General features: G+C 52.4%; 1 protein-coding gene across 1 annotated transcript in view; it reads left to right on the plus strand.

The window, feature by feature from the left end:
* The first annotated feature begins 6,370 nt into the window (after positions 1 to 6,370).
* Positions 6,371 to 14,027, plus strand: part of NUDT1 (nudix hydrolase 1) — a 1,171,653-nt gene continuing 1,163,996 nt past the window's right edge. The window contains exon 1 of the mRNA XM_050784287.1: positions 6,371 to 6,375. The gene's annotated coding sequence lies outside the window, so the exon portion shown is untranslated. The remainder of the gene's footprint in view (positions 6,376 to 14,027) is intronic.

A 14,027-nucleotide genomic window follows, 5' to 3' on the forward strand; every position in this document is an offset into this window, starting at 1 on the left:
GGAGATGGGGGAACTGGCCCAGCGGAGTCAGGGCCCAGTCTGTGGAACGGCTCTGGCAGAACAAGGGCACGTGGTCCCCACACAGAGGACCTCGCTTCCCGCCAAAATACCTTGAGATGCCAGAAATAAAAGCACACACAACACCACGAAAAGCTAAACAATCCACTGTGAAAATCAGGGAGGAACATACTCCCACAACAAGGATGCCGAGCAGGGCTTCCATCTTCGTGGTGCGCCTCCGAGAGGAAAAGCCCGCCACGAAAGACCCTTCACCCATCTCCCCCAGCCGGCACCCCCGGGCCCAGGTCTCCAAGTCTAACGGAAGCTGGGAAGGGCCCCTGGAGGGAAGGCACGGCTGCCCGGGCAGCCTGAGCACTCTTCCCGCGCCTCCCGCCACGTCTTCCCATGGCTCCCGTGGGGCAGAGCGGGAGCGGGTGTTGGGGGGTCGGGGATCCACCGTGGGGCCGCATCCCAAGGGAGCAGTCTGGGACACAGGCCTCGGGGGGCCTGTGCGGCCACAGAGCTGTGGGGCGTGGGAGGCCGCGATCTGTGTAGGGCAAAAGCTATAAACACAAACAACCCAACTGGAAAAATATTTGAAACATGAAGGAAAGATAAAGGGCTCTCAGTTTAAGAAGTGTGTTTGCAAATCAGTACAGAAAAGATAAATTACAATAGAAGTGGCTAAAAAAAAAAACAAAAACAAAAAACCACACACAGGCAATTCACGAAACAAAAACAAATGACTAATATATACGTGGAAAATGACCATCAACAGTAATCTAAGAAGCTGAAATTAAAGCAATCACGCCGGGTGTGATGGCACACGCCTGTAATCCCAGCTACTCGGGAGGCTGAGGCAGAGAACTGCTTGAACCCGGGAGATGGAGGCTGCAGCGAGCTGGGATCGCGCCACTGCCCTCCAGCCTGGGCAACAGAGCAAGACTCCGTCTCAAAAAAAAAAAAAAAAGAAAAAAACCTTTAATGTCTGGCTCTACTTTGCAGTCTGCCTGTCTAATCCGCAGTAAACTTTTGAGGAGGTGGACCAGATATAATATGCCTCTGTTATTTTTAGAATTGATTGATTAAAATGTTTTGCTATTTAAAATAAAAAAATAAATAAAGCAATCACAAACTGACATTGTTTCCTGTCCTACTGGATCACAGCACCCAGGGTGGATGTCGGGTAGCAGGTGCTCTGCTGCAGCCGAGGCCTCACATAACCATCTTGATGGCAAAGGTTTTCTCAAAGTGCGACTTTAAGGGAAAGACAAAAAACGAAACCAACTACTGTTCTCATCCACGGCATAACACAACGGTGTTGAACAAAACAATCTTTATTCAAGGGCCTGCTGTTTGTCGTTTTGCTTAAAGTCAGTTTCTGGCCAGGTGCAGCGGCTCATGCCTGAAATCCCAGCACTCTGGGAGGCCAAGGCAAGACGATCGCTTGAGCCTGGGAGTTCAAGACCAGCCTGGGCAACATAGGAAGACCCTGTCCCTATAAAAAATACAAAATTTAGCTGGGCATGGTGGTGCACACAACTGTGGTCCCAGCTACTTGGGAGGCTGAGGTGGGAGGATCACTTGAGCCAGGGAGGCTGAGGCTGCAGTGAGCCAGGATCACGCCACTGCACTTTAGCCTGGGTGACAGAGGGAGACCCTCTCAAAAAAAAAAAAAAAAAAAAAAAAAAAAAAAAAAAAAAAAAAGGCAGTTTCCAAGGACCTCAGGGCGGGTGACAGTGAGTGAGGACTCGCTGTGGATGGAAAAGCAAACACGCCCACTGCAGAAATACTCAGGACGTTAACTGCAGTGTCGTCTCACGGCGGCAGAATCAGTCTTTCTGGTTTCTTCTGTAAATTTTTTTGCATTTTCTAATTTATTTACATGAATCATGTATAACTTAGGAAAAATAACACACATTACTATTTTAAAATTACATTTTGCTGAGTTATTTTCTGTTCACCACAAAGCAGCAGCGCTGGCAAACATCTGGGCTGATCACAGCAGCAATGACAACATTAGATGGAAATTCCATTGACATGGAAACAGTGGGCTTTTCTGGAATATGGGGAAGTGGATCCTGTTTTCTTTGGCCCAGAATGAGGATGGTCAGATCTCCATGGCAGTGAGGAAGGCTGGCGAGCCTCCAGTTTCTCGGCAGTTGTTTAGATCTGACCAGCAGGCTGCGAAAGCCCAGCTTAGAGACGAGAGAGGCCGGCTGGGAGCCCAGTGCCAGCTAACAGCCCACCTGCCCTGTGGCCCAGCCTCCACCTGCTCACTCTGAGAGATGCCCAGCAAGGTGGCTGGGACAGCTACCCCAAAAGGCTCCTGGAGAAAGAGACCACAGGAGGGCTCCACACAGGGTGAACAGGCCACCTCAGGCAGGAACACCGCGGATGGCCCCATATAAAGCCAGGAAAGTCCCCCGGGACATGGCACCTAGCAGCTTCCGGCAACGATCGGGCCAACAGCACATATCATGAGCCTTGGAAAAGCAAAAGAGCTTTAATTCTGCTTCTCCTAATTCTCAGGACATTAATCGGCTGTCCTCTTCCAAATAGGAGTGCTGTGATCCAAGTGGCTAAAAAGAAAAAGCAATGACACCATGTGCCGACGAGGGTGCGGGGTCCGGCCTCAGCTGCACTCGCGGTGGGGACGCCAAACGGCACAGCTGCTCTGAAGAAGCGCAGTGGTTTCGTAAACATCTAAACATGCGTGCACCACGCAACCCAATGGCCACGCCCTAGGCACTTACCCCAGAGCGATGGAAACGTATGCTAAGGCGTATTTACAGAGCTTTATCCACGAGACCCAAACGTTCGCTGCTCCTTGGATGAATGAGAGGCTGTCAAGCAGCGGACCAGGAGCCACACAGCGCAGGCGCCTCCTGTATCTTCACCGCAGTGGTCGTTACAGAAAGCCATGCACGTGGAAAAGCTGACGGGCACACGCACACGCACACACCCACACATACAACCTGTGGATTCTGGGCGAGCTCTGTGCGATGCACCCACGTTGATGTCCCGGGGAAGCTACGCCACACAGGCCCCTCACACTTTTTTTTTTTTAAATTCACTATGAATCTACCGTTATTTTAAACATAAACTTGCTTTAAGAGGAAGTGCGAGTGAGCACCCCGATGGCACCGGCTTGCTCAGTCCTCTGTTTTCACACCGTCCCCCAGCGACCAATGCCCCGAAAGCCACGAGTGCCCGCTCCCGGAAGACGCCACCCGGGCAGGAGCAGCCGCTCCTGTGCTCTTCCTGTTGGGAGCAGGTGTGCGACCCATATGGCAGGGGCACGGACCCACTTCGACCACCCACACTGAGAAGATTCCGTAAGCATCAGGAGGTGCTCGAGGGTCACCACGCCCCACAGGAAGCAGAACAGCTGGAATCAGATGGCAGCGCTGGGCAGGGACTCAGAGGTCACCTACTTCACATCTTGCTCCCCACAGGGCTCCTTCCCAGGCGATCCTTACAACACCCACCTCGTCCCAGTCCGAGCACTTATAAGGACAGAATCCCTACCTCCTCTGAGACAGCTGATTTTCCGACAGCGCGTCTCCTCCCAAGCCACCATCTCTGCCTTTAATTCCTCCCCGTGGGTGGCAGGTCTGACTCCCAGGCAAGGAGCAGTGCAGAAACTCTGAGCCATGGCAGCCTTCGAGGGGCAAAGGGGCTCCAGGACTTGGCCTGGACGGCAGGAGGCCATGCTCTGCTCTGGGGCTCTTCTCGAACTTGTCTCCCTGGAACTTGTCTCCCGGGAACGAAGCATCCGGTGTTATGTGCGCTTTTATTTCTGGCATCTCAAGGTATTTTGGCGGGAAGCTAGGCCCCAGCTCAGGAAGAAGTGCAAACCTCTCGGTGGCTCAACTTCCCATCGATGTAGATCCTAATTTTATATTTCAAGTTAAATGTCCTCTTGTTGCTCACCGATGCCCTATTCTTCTCCTAATTAGCCCGCAGTGCAGCGGTGCCCATGGCAGGCTTTTCCACACAGGATGACGACATCACTACAGCTCTACGGACCGGCTTCCATCACCGATGCCCACGCAGGACGACGACATCACTACAGCTCTAGGGTCCGCTTCCATCACCAACGTGCCTTTTTCATTTTGTTTTGTTTTCTAGAGACCAGGTCTTGCTTGCTACGTTGCCCAGGCTGGCCCTGACCTGCTGAGCTCAAGGGATCCTCCCACCTCAGCCCCCCTAGAAGCTGGGACCACAGGCCAGTGCTTATTCAAAAATAGACAAAAAAGCAGCTCATCGTTGCTGCTATAGGAATGCTGCCGGCGTCACATGCTGCCCATCTTCTCATCCGGAGAGCCACACAAGGTTTCCTTCAGAATTCAACTGAGACCAAAACAAGAAAACCACAGCACAACGCTTACCCAGCAATAATATTAAAACACCAGGCTTCTGGGTTATGCCAGAAACACAAAAGTAGTTCTGCTGTGGAAAATGTGAATTATATGGCCATATTAAAGATTCTCACATCTATCATACAACACTGGCTCAAAAGTCCTAGCCGTTGCTAGAAGAAAAACAAAGATGGCGTAAGCGCAAAGTGGAGACACACCTGCCATTCTCTAGAGACATTTTCACTTACTTAAAAAACCTGATCCAAGAGAATCCATTGACGAAATAACAGAATTAGAAAACTCAGCATCGTTGTTAGCTCTACGATCAACATCCAAACTATCTACAACTTCCCAATACACTGTCAGTAACCATTATGACACACCAGAGGAGGAAACAGACTCAAAAGTATCAAGAATCCTAACAACAAACAAGCAAGACCTTTCCAAAGAAAACCATAAAACTTCCCTGGATAACAGAAAAGACAACCTCAGTAAGTCACAAAAAAAATTTTGTGGAATATAAAAGCTGATCCCAAAATTCATACAAATAGAAGGCCAAGAACACTGTCTGAAAAAACAATGAAGAAAGAGGTTTTTACGGCCAGGCGAGGTGGCTCACACCTGTAATATCAGGACTTTGGGAGGCTTGAGGAGGGAAAATCGCTTGAGCCCAGGAGTTTGAGATCAGCCTGGGCAAGATAATGAGACACCATCTCTACCAAAAAAAAAAAAAAGAAAAAGGTACTCACTTTACTAGATATTAAAGCATATTTAAAAAAAAAAAAAAAACTGAAGTATTAAACAGTGTGGTAAGGACCTCACTAAATAAATTATGGTATAACAAGATAATGGAATACTATGCGACTCTTAAAAAAAAAAACGCTATTGTGGGCCGGGTGTGGTGACTCACGCCTGTAATCCCAGCACTTTCAGAGGTCAAGGCAGGAGGCTCGCTTCTTAGATATGGCATCAAAAGCACAGGCAACAAAAGAAAAATAGATCAACTGGTCTTCATCAAAACTGAAAACTTCAGTGCCTCAAAGGACATCATCAAGAAAGTAGAAGAGAAGCCACAGAATGGGAGAAAATACCTGCAAGTCGCATGTCCGAGAAAAGAACTGTACCTGGAATTCGTAAAAACTCTCGCAACTCAATAATAGACACAAATAACCATTGTGGTTCAAGTGGGTGAAAGGTTTGTTTTGTTGGTTTTTTGTTTCCTAGTTTTTTGGGGACGGGGTCTTGCTCTGTCACCCAGGCTGGAGTGCAGGAGATCAGAACTCACTGCAGCCTCAAAATCTTGGGTTCAAGCAATCCTCCCCACCTCGGCCTCTCGAAGAGCTGGGACTACAGGCATGTGTAACCATGCCTAGCTAACTTCTTAATTTTCTGTAGAGACAGGATCTTGCTAAGTTGCCCAGGCTGGTCTCAAACCTCTGGCTTCACGTGATCCTCCTGCCTCAGTCTCCTAAAGAGCTGGGATTACAGGCGTGAGTCACTGTGCCCAGCGGCAAAGGGTCTGAATAGACATTTCTCCAAGGAAAATATAAAAGTGACCAATAAGCACATGAAAAGATGCTCACCCTCATTAGCCTTGGGGAGGTGCCAATCAAACCCACAAGGAGATACCACTTCCCAGACACACTAGGATATCTAGAATCAGAAGGTCACATATCACAGTGCTGGCGAGGACACGGAGAAAGTCCAACCCTCGGCCAGGCGCGGTGGCTCATGCCTGTGATCTCAGCACTTTTGGGAGGCCAAGGAGGGCGGATCACATGAGGTCAGGAGTTCAAGACCAGCCCAGCCAACAAGGCGAAACCCTGTTTCTACAAAAAAATACAAAATTAGCTGGACGTGGTGGTGCATGCCTGTAATCCCAGCCTTGGGAGGCTGAGAGAGGAGAATCACTTGAACCCGGGAGGCGGAGGTTGTGGTGAGCCAAGATGGTGCCACTGCACTCCAACCTGGGTAACAAGAGTGAAACTGCATAAAAAAAAAAAGGGGGGGGATAGAATGCTCAACAAAAGATTCTAAGGCAAGTGTATCTTTCTTTTAGAACAAAAGAAGTTAGATCCCTATCGCACATAAAACATAAATTTAAATTGGTTCTAAAAAATATAAAAGAGAAGCACTTCTTTCGGAAGAAAAATCAGAAATCATAAAGAAAAAAAACTGACCTTACATCAACTATATCTCAATAAAAAGCTGTTTTTTAAAACCACACACTCAGAATGACGAGACTACACCCACAAGAGTGGCCAAAATTAAGAAGCTAGCAGCACCACGTGTCAACCAGGGTGTGCAGGCACCAGGATCCTCATGCTTCTTTTTTGTTCAATGTTTTGGGGTTTTTGTTTTTGTTTTTGTTTTTGAGACAGGGTCTCACTCTGTCACCCAGGCTGGAGTGCAGTGGTGCAATCTTGGCTCACTGCAGCCTCAGGTGATTCTCCCATCTCCGCCTCCCTAGTAGCTGAGACTACAGGTGCGCACCACCATGCCTGGCTAATTTTTGTATTTTTTGTACAGATGGGGTTTCACCATGTTGCCCCGGCTGGTCTCAAACTCCTGAACTCAAGTAATCCTTCTGCCTCGGCCTCCCAAAAGTGCTAAGATTACAGGCATGAACCACCGTGCCCAGCCAGTATCTTCTCAAAAAATTAACCACACACTTACTATAGGATCCAGCAATTCTGGTCCTAGGAATGAAAGCACAGAAAGACGCAGATGCAAATGTTAACAGCACATTCATAACAGCCCCAAGTTAGAAACAACTCAGTCTCCAAACTCTGGTAAACAGGTGAGAGAATCTGTGATCATTCCGCACCACGGACTATTTCACTCAGCCCTGAAAACGGATCAAAAACGGATAGACAGGGGGCAGCACAGCCACAAAAACGGATGGACATGGGGCAGTGTGCATGGACTATTTCACTCAGCCCTGAAAATGGATCAAAAACAGATGGACACGGGGCAGCACGGCCACAAAAACGGATGGACACGGGGCAGTGTGCATGGACTATTTAACTCAACCCTGAAAACGGATCAAAAACGGATGGACACGGGGCAGCGCGGCCACAAAAACGGATGGACACGGGGCAGTGTGCATGGACTATTTTACTCAACCCTGAAAACGGATCAAAAACAGATGGACATGGGGCAGCGCGGCCACAAAAATGGATGGACACGGGCAGCGCGGCCACAAAAACGGATGGACAGGGGGCAGCGCGGCCACAAAGACGGATGGACATGGGGCGGCGCGGCCACAAAAACGGATGGACACGGGGTGGTGCGGCCACAAAAACGGATGGACACGGGGCAACGCAGCTCAGCCCTGAAAATGGATGGACATGGGGCAGTGTGGCCAGCAGGCGGCCCATGGACTATTACTCAGCCACAAAAACGGATGGACACAGGGGGCAGCGTGGCCGACAGGGATGGAGGAGGGAGCTGGCCTCCTGCCGCCTACGCGGGCCTGAGAGAGACCATGTGAGTTATGGGGGTCTCAGTTTTCCCACACGTAAGACAGTTCCGGTTCCACCTGCCTTTCAGCCCTGCACATGTATGAGTTCAAAATTCAGCGGGCAGACCCCAGGCATGCAGCAGTCAGACAGGAGAAAATAAAAACAATGTGGGCGGGGGCGGGTGAAATTCCACTGAGAAAAACAACTTGGGCTCCCAGGGAGCCTCCGCAGACACCAGCAACCACTTGGCCCCACAAGTTCAGACACAAAATCCCACTGCCAGAGCGGTTATGCTTCTTGGGGCAAAATACCATTTGTCTGAAGTATTTTGGCTCAGAGCAAATTCTCAAGGCCATGAAGTTCATGGCCTCATTTGATGGTTTTATAAAGCTGTGGGCTTCATGCTCAAGTAATTCACATTGATTTTCAAGATTACAAAAGCAGCAAATTGAGGGTTTCTACACACTGGTCCATGCCAAGTAGCACTGCTCTCTTCTGTCGACCACTACCTGCGCCCCGCGTTCTGTGAGGTGCAGGCCCCACAGCCGGACGGTCAAGCTGCTTACTGTGGCCCATGAAGCCTTCCGCAGCCACTGCACTCACACAGGGCAGCGTGCTGCACACACCCACCGCACTCACACAGGGCAGCGTGCTGCACACACCCACCGCACTCACACAGGGCAGCGTGCTGCACACACCCGAGGTCACTGCACTCACACAGGGCAGCGTGCTGCACCCACCCGAGGTCACCGCACTCACACAGGGCAGCATGCTGCACCCACCCTAGGTCACCGCACTCAGGGCAGCGTGCTGCACCCACCTGAGGTCACCGCACTCACACAGGGCAGCGTGCTGCACACACCCGAGGTCACCGCACTCACACAGGGCAGCGTGCTGCAACACCCGAGGTCACCGCACTCACACAGGGCAGCGTGCTGCACACACCCGAGGTCACCGCACTCACACAGGGCAGCGTGCTGCACACACCCGAGGTCACCGCACTCACACAGGGCAGCGTGCTGCACACACCCGAGGTCACCGCACTCACACAGGGCAGCGTGCTGCACCTACCCGAGGTCACTGCACTCACACAGGGCAGTGTGCTGCACCTACCCGAGGTCACTGCACTCACACAGGGCAGCGTGCTGCATCCACCCAAGGCCTTGTCTGAGCCCCGATGGTCCTTACACGGCACCTCGACACACGGACCCTGCCCTCGGCTGAGCCTCCGCTAGCTCGCAGCCAGCCACAGGAAGGGATCCTGGTCTCTGCTAGTGGGCTCCATGAGGTAACCAGAGTCAGAAACCAGGGGTGAGTCTCTTCCCCAGGACACACGGCCAGGTGACTGAAACCAGCACAGCACCCAGGCCTCTGCCCCGGCACCTCCAGGCTGCTAAGAATCGCTGTTGAGATGCCTGCGTGGACAGAAAGTGTTGCACACATAAGGGATTCTTATGAGGCAGAGGAAGCCAGGGGGGTTCTGCTGACAACACTGGACTGAGGGAGCCCACCTTTCATCTCCAGGCAGCCAAATGGCGCTGACAGCAGCAGGGAAGCGGCCGGGTCATACAGGGGCCTCCACACCAGCAGCCATTCGGCTGGCTCTGCATGGGGTGGTTGCACGTATGCCCCCTTCCCTGGCATACAGGTCCATGGCTTCAGACAGAAACAGAGAAGCTAAGGGTCCCCTTTAGTGGGACTGGAGAGGGAGGGGGAGGGCGAAAGACAGAAAGACCTGCCGAGTCACATCGCCTCCTTCCACGTCCACCGACCCCAAGGGATGCTGGACAGCAGGCCCAGCTCAGCCGGGGCCCCACAGTACCCCCCAAAGGGCATGTGTCATTTGAAACCTCATCCTCACAACCCGCTCAAGTGGGAAACCAGGCCTGGAAGGGTTAAAGGAACATGAAGACAGAACTCCTAAACCCCAGCTCCCCGGGGAGGGCTTAGCTACGAAACAGGAAGCAGACAGGGCAAACCCTGGGACCCCTCTGGTCCACAAGAGGAAAGGCCCAAGGCGCCAACCCCAGCGGCAGAACCTCCTGCCCGCAGAGCTGAGGAGGACAGAAGCGGCAGGTGCCAGTCCCTTCTAAGACCAGCGAGCAATCATACAGCCCAGTCACCAAGACACGAGACAGGCCCGTGGGAGCAGCTGTTCCTCCTGCCGCAGCCACCACAAGCCACCCACCTCCCCAGCACTCCAGGCCAGCAGGGGCCTCTGGGATGGTGAGCTCAGCAAACAATGCCCAGAGCCAAGACCCTGAGGCCCTGGGGCCCAGGACCAAGGAACTGCCAAACCTCGCTGGTGCCAGACAGAGGCACCAGGGACTGAAGCCTGGGAGAGGGAGTGCAGCCGGCCCAGGCGGCTTCCCGGGGCCAAGCCCACAGGCCTGAGTGGGAACTGGAACGCTGAGGGAGCGCTCCCCAAGGGGCGATGAAGTCCCGTCACTTGGGGACATGGCGGCGATCCTGGCGCAAGCTCAGAGCGCTCATGCTGTGGGAAGAGGCTGCACGGGGCCCCGGGAGCGGCCGCTGACCCGCAGGCTCCCCGGACAGACGCTGCCGGGAGGACAACATGATGGCCCACGGGGGGACACAGGCTTCTCCGTCCTCGATGGCGGATTCCGGAGGTCCGTCCAGGATCCACTGGGGGAGGGGAGGAGCCAGCACAGTACTTTTCCACAAGCTCCCCGGAGCCCAGGAATGCTGCTCCCCAGGCCCAGCCACCCACCCTTCTAAGCACTTAGGTTCAGCTTCAAAAAAAAGCTTGAAACCCTTTTTTTTTTTTTTTTTTTTTAACAATTTCCCATGAGAACCAGGGAGAGTCAGCAAGGAAATATCCATATTAGCAGAGATACCCCCTTTAATGTGGAAACTGGCTCCCGACACACAAGAACATGAGCCCCCAAGCCCCCACACGAAGTCACAGAGGCCCATCTGAAAACCCTCCCAGTAGCCTGGAAACTGGCCACAGGGGCATGCACTTTGCAGAGAATCCAGCCGAAGGCAGCTCCTTCCACCAGCTCCCTCAGAAGGAACGTGGCTGCCGACCCCTGCTGGTGAACGGGGCCCCACCGAGACCACATTCCCTGGCTTCCCAGGCCCTTTTCCCACTGCCAGCTCCTCCAAAGGCTAAGGAACCGGCTCCAGGTCGCTTCCCAATGCTCAGCTGGGCGGACCTGAGACCAACTCCGCGCCAGTGGCTGGAAAGCCAAGTGCGAGTGTGGTGACTCTGCCGGCAGCCGCGTGTTCCAGACCAGCAGAGTCCAGCCCTCAAAGCGGAGCTGAAGGAAACAAAGGCTTTCTTCTTTCCCCTCTTGCTTTCCAACTTTCTTTTAATCAACACGTATTTTAATAATGAAAAACAATTACTTGAATCACATACTTTAAAATAATTACTTGAACTTAAACAAAAGGACAGACACCACCCCCTCACTTGGGTATGAGTTTTAACCTCTGCCCACAGTCACCATAAGCCGAGCTGTCGTGGGGGTCCTGCCAGTGACCAGCGGCCTGTGTGGGGATCAGGGAGGAGGAGGGTTCACCAAGAAGGGAGAGTCAGAAGCCTCTTCACTAAACTCAAAAAGTTCAGAGTGATGCCACGCCCACCAAAGTCTTGTGTGCCTGAGGCTCTGTGGAATCGGGACTGGGCTGAACCACAGAACAAAAGATCCAACAGCTCTCGAGAAACCAGTGTCCATCTGGAACCCAGAAACCAAAAAGCACCCACACAACTGGACCTCAGGCTGTGAAGAAGGTGCGAATAAGAGGCAGTCGGCCTGGGGACACAGGAATTCAACAGCTCGTGGAGGAGGAGGAGCTGAAATTCAGGGCGAGGCTCAGGTGGAATGCTGGGCTGCCTCCTGACCCACTGCATGGGAGCCATAGGACCTCTGCACCTGCCAGGCCTCGGCCTCCGGGTGACCTTGGGGCGTTCCGCTAAAGAGAGCCCAGGACAAGCTGTCTGGCTGTGCTGGGGGTGCTATCTGGCTTCCCTCGCCCCTCGGGGGTGGCAGTGAGAGACGACCCTCTGAGATAGCCAGGACCTCCTCTAGGCACGTACCCCCACTTCTCCCCTCCACCCACGCCTGCTGAGCCGCCTGCAGCCACAGACGTGGTGGACGTGATTTTACACCACCTTCCGAGAGCTCAGCACTGCCTCATTGGACAGGATCCCAGAGTGAGCTGGGCCACACCCAGCAACCAGGCACACTCCACTGTCCCAGGCATCTGCGGCTGGGCAGCCCAGGGACCCCTCCAAGCACCAGCTGTGCCCACCTCCTGCTGGAAGCCGCTTTGAAGAAGGGTCCGCATGGGCTCCCCCTTTCCACCTCTCTCCGCACAGCGGCCCTTTTCTCATTTCATGAAAAACAGGGCCACCTGCCACCCCGCATCTCACAATGGCACATCGCCCCAGGCACGAGACCTCCAGCACTAAACAACAGCAGAGCTTGAACCCTGGCGTCACCCTGGGGAAGTGAACAAATGTAACAGTTGGCACCGGGCCCTTGAACAACTCAGGGACCCAGTCTAGCTGTCACTTACTGATCGATCTTTAAAATAAATTCTGAAAATATGTGCCCCAAACCACAGAATGGTCTCAAAGTTTAAGGACTTAAGCAACAAAGCTACAACAACACTCTCGTTCCTATTTACTCATCTGTGTCAACAAGGCTGCGTGGCACTGAAATCTGACGTGGGAACAGGAACACAGCCCATGGAAACCCGCTTTCTCTCTAACAATGACACGCAGATCCACAGGTGAGTGCACCAACCGCAGAGACACGGAAAGCGCTGCCCTTCGCGGGGTGGTGACACGGGGTCACAAGGCCCTGACCACGATGCAATGCATGCCTCATCGGATTTCACTTTATGTAGAATCATTTGTGAAAATTCCTAATCGATTATGCTGTTTTGATCAACAGCATGCTACTAACGGTAACCACAGCTCAACGTAGAAGAAAAATTTTAACACTCAGAACTTGGTGGGTAAAAAAATTTTTTATATTTTCAAATTTAAATGTATATGCATCTTTTTGTGGAAGATAAACATGATACAGGACAGAACAAAATACTTTCAAGAATAAAAATGCAGGGCTGGGCGTGGTGGCTCACACCTGTAATCCCAGCACTTTGGGAGTCCGAGGCAGTGGCATCATGAGGTCAGGAGATCAAGACCATCCTGGCTAACACAGTGAAACCCCGTCTCTACTAAAAATACAAAAAGATTAGCCAGGCGTGGTGGCGGGCGCCTGTAGTCCCAGCTACTCGGGAGGCTGAGGCAGGAGAATGGCATGAACCCAGGAGGCGGAGCTGGCAGTGGGCCAAGATGGCACCACTTCACGCCAGCCTGGGTGAGAGAGTGAGACTCTGTCTCAGGAAAAAAAAAAAAAAAAAAAAAGAATAAAAATGCAGGCCAGGCGTGGTGGCTCACGACTGTAATTCCAGCATGTTGGGAGGCCGAGGCGGGTGGATCACTTGAGGTCGGGAGTTAAGACCAGCCTGGCCAACATGGTGAAACCCCATCTCTATAAAATATACAAAGAATTAGTCGGGTGCGGTGGTGTGCACCTGTAATCCTGGCTACTTGTGGGGCTGAGGCAGGAGAATCGCTGGAACCTAGGAGATGGAGGTTGCACTGAGCCAAGATCCCACCACTGCACTCCAGCCTGGGTGATCTGGGTGACGCTGCCCTCCAGCCTGGGTGACAGAGCGAGACTGTGTCTCAAAAAAACGAGGAATAAAAATGCGTAACTTTAGGAGAAGATGGCTCACGTATCTCTTCAGGTGAATGGTGGTGGACACTCAGATCTCAATGTTATTTATAATCCACTGCACAGTTTAGAAAGTGAGGCCAACGAGTGATTTTCATATGGACAATAACCATGTTATTCGACGTGAACATTTCTAGATGTGCGTTTTTAACCACAGGCTTCAGGCCACGCCCCTGCGCATGTCCAGGTGAGGAGCCGCTGCCCGCACCTTCTCAGAGCACAACCAAAGGCCTGCTGCAGGCCCCTCACCATCCTGCATGCCGCCACCAAGTCCCCTACACATCACGGCACCCAAAACAGCAGTGTCCTGATGGCTAAAAAAGGCGATCATGGGGTTCCAACTCAAAATTTACTAAAATCCTTTTTTGTCCTACAATTGCTTCTGGAAGGCACCAAGCCCATCCACACCTCCGCATCTGTTCCAG

This window comes from Macaca thibetana, chromosome 3 (genome assembly GCF_024542745.1).
Source record: "Macaca thibetana thibetana isolate TM-01 chromosome 3, ASM2454274v1, whole genome shotgun sequence".
Classification (NCBI taxonomy): Eukaryota; Metazoa; Chordata; class Mammalia; order Primates; family Cercopithecidae; genus Macaca; species Macaca thibetana.